The sequence below is a fragment of the Oncorhynchus nerka genome, unplaced genomic scaffold (genome assembly GCF_034236695.1).
Source record: "Oncorhynchus nerka isolate Pitt River unplaced genomic scaffold, Oner_Uvic_2.0 unplaced_scaffold_7618, whole genome shotgun sequence".
Taxonomy (NCBI): Eukaryota; Metazoa; Chordata; class Actinopteri; order Salmoniformes; family Salmonidae; genus Oncorhynchus; species Oncorhynchus nerka.
This window is the reverse complement of record NW_027033697.1, coordinates 1-6,666: the sequence shown is the minus strand read 5'-3', so window position 1 is coordinate 6,666 and position 6,666 is coordinate 1. Positions and strand designations below refer to the sequence as shown.

General features: G+C 51.4%; 1 pseudogene; it reads right to left on the bottom strand.

Moving 5' to 3' along the window:
* Positions 1-1,085: 1,085 nt before the first annotated feature.
* Positions 1,086-5,152, bottom strand: LOC135566081 (omega-amidase NIT2-like; annotated as a pseudogene).
* Between the last annotated feature and the right edge of the window lie 1,514 nt (positions 5,153-6,666).

The window sequence follows — 6,666 nt, the reverse complement described above, 5'->3', positions numbered from 1 at the left end:
ACGGCATGACTCTACCGTGTGTCTCTCAGCCTTTAGAGACGGCATGACTCTACCGGTGTCTCTCAGCCTTTAGGACGGCATGACTCTACCGGTGTCTCTCAGCCTTTAGGACGGCATGACTCTACCGGTGTCGCTCAGCCTTTAGGACGGCATGACTCTACCGGTGTCTCTCAGCCTTTAGACGGCATGACTCTACCGTTGTCTCTCAGCCTTTAGACGGCATGACTCTACCGGTGTCTCTCAGCCTTTAGACGGCATGACTCTACCGGTGTCTCTCAGCCTTTAGGACGGCATGACTCTACCGGTGTCGCTCAGCCTTTAGGACGGCATGACTCTACCGGTGTCTCTCAGCCTTTAGGACGGCATGACTCTACCGGTGTCTCTCAGCCTTTAGGACGGCATGACTCTACCGGTGTCTCTCAGCCTTTAGGACGGCATGACTCTACCGGTGTCGCTCAGCCTTTAGGACGGCATGACTCTACCGGTGTCGCTCAGCCTTTAGGACGGCATGACTCTACCGGTGTCGCTCAGCCTTTAGGACGGCATGACTCTACCGGTGTCTCTCAGCCTTTAGAACGGCATGACTCTACCGGTGTCTCTCAGCCTTTAGACGGCATGACTCTACCGGTGTCTCTCAGCCTTTAGACGGCATGACTCTACCGGTGTCTCTCAGCCTTTAGGACGGCATGACTCTACCGGTGTCTCTCAGCCTTTAGGACGGCATGACTCTACCGGTGTCTCTCAGCCTTTAGACGGCATGACTCTACCGGTGTCTCTCAGCCTTTAGACGGCATGACTCTACCGGTGTCTCTCAGCCTTTAGACGGCATGACTCTACCGGTGTCTCTCAGCCTTTAGACGGCATGACTCTACCGGTGTCTCTCAGCCTTTAGGACGGCATGACTCTACCGGTGTCTCTCAGCCTTTAGGACGGCATGACTCTACTCGGTGTCTCTCAGCCTTTAGACGGCATGACTCTACCGGTGTCTCTCAGCCTTTAGACGGCATGACTCTACCGGTGTCTCTCAGCCTTTAGACGGCATGACTCTACCGGTGTCGCTCAGCCTTTAGACGGCATGACTCTACCGGTGTCGCTCAGCCTTTAGGACGGCATGACTCTACCGGTGTCTCTCAGCCTTTAGGACGGCATGACTCTACCGGTGTCTCTCAGCCTTTAGGACGGCGTGGGCAGAAAAGAGCCAATGAGCAGGACACAGCAAATGGTTTTAAAATGGAAAATGACTTAATAGAAACTGGTTTCCTAAACCTTTGGTTTTCTAAGACGTTCACCAACCTTCCTCTCTGCAGCAGTTCCCAGTGGGCCGGTCCGGTGGTCATGTTGAAGGCTCCAGGGTAGACCAATAGTTGGCATCCTGAACACAGATAACAACAACATCCTCACTGTTCATTCATTACAACTTCAATACATTCCCTACTTCATATTAGTTTTATATACATGCCCCTTTGGGATCCTTTCTGCCCCTCTACCTACAATGGTTACCAGGTTGGTAAGACACCATGTTACCCTCACCTTTCTTAGAGTAGAGTTGGGCCAGCTCTGCAAACCTTATGTCATAGCAGATCCCTACACCCACCCTACAGTATGCTAGAGGAGACATGACAGAGAAGGGATAGTTAGAGTTAACCCAATACACAGTAACACGGGGTTAGAGTTAACCCAATACACAGTAACACGGGGTTAGAGTTAACCCAATACACAGTAACACGGGGTTAGAGTTAACCCAATACACAGTAACACGGGGTTAGAGTTAACCCAATACACAGTAACACAGGGTTAGAGTTAACCCAATACACAGTAACACAGGGTTAGAGTTAACCCAATACACAGTAACACGGGGTTAGAGTTAACCCAATACACAGTAACACAGGGTTAGAGTTAACCCAATACACAGTAACACAGGGTTAGAGTTAACCCAATACACAGTAACACAGGGTTAGAGTTAACCCAATACACAGTAACACAGGGTTAGAGTTAACCCAATACACAGTAACACAGGGTTAGAGTTAACCCAATACACAGTAACACAGGGTTAGAGTTAACCCAATACACAGTAACTTACCAGACTATACCCAGCATGCTACAATGCAGGTTTGGAGGTGACACTATGTGAAAAGCGTTGCGTCCCAAGTGGCACCATATTACTGGTCAAAAGAAGTGCACAATTCGTCGGCGAGTGGGTAACCCACCTCGACCATCCATCCCATCCGTGGCCAACGTGCAATCATTGGAGAATAAACTGGATGAGCTCCGTTAGAGACTATCCTATCAATCACTGGAGAATAAACTGGATGAGCTCCGTTGGAGAGACTATCCTATCAATCACTGGAGAATAAACTGGATGAGCTCCGTTAGAGACTATCCTATCAATCACTGGAGAATAAACTGGATGAGCTCCGTTAGAGACTATCCTATCAATCACTGGAGAATAAACTGGATGAGCTCCGTTAGAGACTATCCTATCAATCACTGGAGAATAAACTGGATGAGCTCCGTTAGAGACTATCCTATCAATCACTGGAGAATAAACTGGATGAGCTCCGTTAGAGACTATCCTATCAATCACTGGAGAATAAACTGGATGAGCTCCGTTAGAGACTATCCTATCAATCACTGGAGAATAAACTGGATGAGCTCCGTTAGAGACTATCCTATCAATCACTGGAGAATAAACTGGATGAGCTCCGTTAGAGACTATCTTACCCACGGGACATTAATCTGTAATGTAATCTCTTATGTTTCACAGCTTCGTGGCTGAACGACAACATGGATCATATACAGTTGGTTTTCCGTGCATCGGCTGCATCCGTTAAGACAAGGGGTGGCATTCTGAGTCTATTTGTCAATAACAGCTGCTTGACTGAGGTGAGTACCTCGTGATAAGCTGTACACCACACTATTTACCAAAGAGAGTTTTCATCTATATTTTTCATAGCCGTCGATTTACCACCACAAACCAATGCTGGCACTAAGACCGCACTCAACGAGCTGTATAAGGCCATAAGCAAACTGCTCATCCATAGGTGGCTCTCCTAGTGGCCGTGGACTTTAATGCAGGAAAACTTTAATCCGTTTCACCTCATTTCTACCAGCATGTCACATGTGCAACCAGAGGAAAAAAAAAAAAACTCTAGACCACCTTTACTCCAAACACAGAGATGTGTACAAAGCTCTCCCTCACCCTCCATTTGTTAAATCTGCCCACAATTCTATCCTCCTGATTCCTGCGTACAAGCAAAAACAGAAGCAGGAAGTACCAGTGACTCACTCAATACGGAAGTGGTCAGATGACACAGATGCTAAGCTACAGGACTGTTTTGGTAGCACTGGAATATGTTCTGGAATTCATCAGATGACGTTGAGGAGTACACCACCTCAGTCACCGGCTTCATTAATAAGTGCATTGATGACGTCATCCCCACAGTGACCGTACGTACATATAGTACCCTATGATGAAATTTACAGACCTCTCTCATCTTTTTAAGTGGGAGAACTTGCACAATTGGTGGCTGACTAAATACTTTTTTGCCCCACTGTACATACACCAACCAGAAGCCATGGATTACAGGCAACATTCACACTGAGCTAAAGGCTGAAGCTGCCACTAATCCGGACGCTTATAAGGAATCCCATTATGCCCTCAGACGAACCATCAAACAGGCAAAGCATCAATTCAGGACTAAGATTGAATCCTACTACACCGGCTCTGATGCTCTTGGATGTGGCAGGGCTTGACAACTATTAGAGACAAAGGGAAACCCATTAACACGTCCCATTAACATCGACGGGGCTGTAGTGGAGCGGGTCGAGAGCTTCAAGTTCGTTGTTGTCCACATCACCAACAAACTAACATGGTCCAAGCACCCAAAGACATTCATGAAGAGGGAACTTTATATAGTCTTGTTAATGTTATTTGATCGTGTTACTTTTTTAAATTTAGTTTATTTAGTACATATTTTATTAACTGCATTTTTGGTTTTATTATTTTATTTAACCTTTATTTAACTGGGCAAGTCAGTTAAGAACAAATTCTTATTTACAATGACGGCCTACCCCGGCCAAACCCGGACGACGCTGGGCCAATTGTGCGCCGCCCTATGTGACTGCCAATCACGGCTGGTTGTGATACAGCCTGGAATCAAACCAGGGTCTGTAGTGACGCCTCTTGCACTGAGATGCAGTACATTAGAACGCTGCGCCACTCGGAAGCCTGAGGTTAAGGGCTTGTAAGTCAGCATTTCACTGTAAGATCTACACAGGTTGTATTCGGCGCATGTGGCACATATAATTTGATTTGACTACATAGGGAATAGGGTGCCATTTGGGACGCGAACTCAGAGACTCACGCGTGTCAAACACTGACAGGGTTGCTCCCTGGGCTCAGTGTCTCCGACTCCTGGAAACGGATCTTCCCTGGAACGTCGATGTCAAAGAGGTGGATCTTCAAGAGGAATAGTGGTAAATATGAATGTACGGAAATGAAATACAGCTAGTGTCCTGTGAAAGCATTTCTCCCCTCATAAAGTTGGAGTCATACTGTATGCATGTGTTATACATGTATATGTCCCTTGTGCCTGTTCCTACCTTCCTGTGTCTGAGCACCGTGTTCCTACCTTCCTGTGTCTGAGCACCGTGTTCCTACCTTCCTGTGTCTGAGCACCGTGTTCCTACCTTCCTGTGTCTGAGCACCGTGTTCCTACCTTCCTGTGTCTGAGCACCGTGTTCCTACCTTCCTGTGTCTGAGCACCGTGTTCCTACCGTCTTGAGCACCGTGTTCCTACCTTCCTGTGTCTGAGCACCGTGTTCCTACCTTCCTGTGTCTGAGCACCGTGTTCCTACCTTCCTGTGTCTGAGCACCGTGTTCCTACCTTCCTGTGTCTGAGCACCGTGTTCCTACCTTCCTGTGTCTGAGCACCGTGTTCCTACCTTCCTGTGTCTGAGCACCGTGTTCCTACCTTCCTGTGTTTGAGCACCAGGCTGCCATCAGGTCCAAACACTGGACAGGTGTTATACAGCTTCCTCCATCATCCTCCTCAGGGATGGAGCCTGAATACACCAATACATCACAGCCCACTGTTTAACACACAGCTCATTAACACACAGCTCATTAACACAGCTCATACACACAGCTCATATATTAACGGCTGTCCAGCCACGGGGACAGTCCCAACAGGCTGTCCAGCTACGGGGACAGTCCCAACAGGCTGTCCAGCCACGGGGACAGTCCCAACAGGCTGTCCAGCTACATGGGACAGTCCCAACAGGCTGTCCAGCCACGGGACAATCCCAACAGGCTGTCCAGCCACGGGGACAGTCCCAACAGGCTGTCCAGCCACGGGGACAGTCCCAACAGGCTGTCCAGCCACGGGGACAGTCCCAACAGGCTGTCCAGCCACGGGGACAGTCCCAACAGGCTGTCCAGCTACGTGGGACAATCCCAACAGGCTGTCCAGCTACGGGGACAGCCCCAACAGGCTGTCCAGCCACGGGACAGTCCCAACAGGCTGTCCAGCCACGGGACAGTCCCAACAGGCTGTCCAGCCACGGGGACAGTCCCAACAGGCTGTCCAGCCACGGGGACAGTCCCAACAGGCTGTCCAGCCACGGGGACAGTCTCCAACAGGCTGTCCAGCCACACGGGACAGTCCCACAGGCTGTCCAGCCATGGGACAGTCCCACAGGCTGTCCAGCTACGGGGACAGTCCCAACAGGCTGTCCAGCTACGGGGACAGTCCCACAGGCTGTCCAGCTACGGGGACAGTCCCAACAGGCTGTCCAGCTACGGGGACAGTCCCAACAGGCTGTCCAGCTACGGGACAGTCCCAACAGGCTGTCCAGCCACGGGGACAGTCCCAACAGGCTGTCCAGCTACGGGGACAGTCCCAACAGGCTGTCCAGCTACGGGGACAGTCCCAACAGGCTGTCCAGCTACGGGGACAGTCCCAACAGGCTGTCCAGCTACGGGGACAGTCCCAACAGGCTGTCCAGCTCACGGGGACAGTCCCAACAGGCTGTCCAGCCACGGGGACAGTCCCAACAGGCTGTCCAGCCACGGGACAGTCCCAACAGGCTGTCCAGCTACGGGACAGTCCCAACAGGCTGTCCAGCCACTGGGACAGTCCCAACAGGCTGTCCAGCCACGGGGACAGTCCCAACAGGCTGTCCAGCCACTGGGACAGTCCCAACAGGCTGTCCAGGCCACGGGGACAGTCCCAACAGGCTGTACAGCCACGGGGACAGTCCCAACAGGCTGTCACAGCCACGGGGACAGTCCCAACAGGCTGTCCAGCCACGGGACAGTCCCAACAGGCTGTCCAGCCACGGGGACAGTCCCAACAGGCTGTCCAGCTACGGGGACAGTCCCAATAGGCTGTCCAGCTACGGGGACAGTCCCAACAGGCTGTACAGCCACGGGGACAGTCCCAACAGGCTGCCCAGCCACGGGGACAGTCCCAACAGGCTGCCCAGCCACGGGGAGTCCCAACAGGCTGTCCAGCCACGGGGACAGTCCCAACAGGCTGTCCAGCCACGGGGACAGTCCCAACAGGCTGTCCAGCCACGGGGACAGTCCCAACAGGCTGTCCAGCTACGGGGACAGTCCCAACAGGCTGTCCAGCTACGGGACAGTCCCAACAGGCTGTCCAGCCA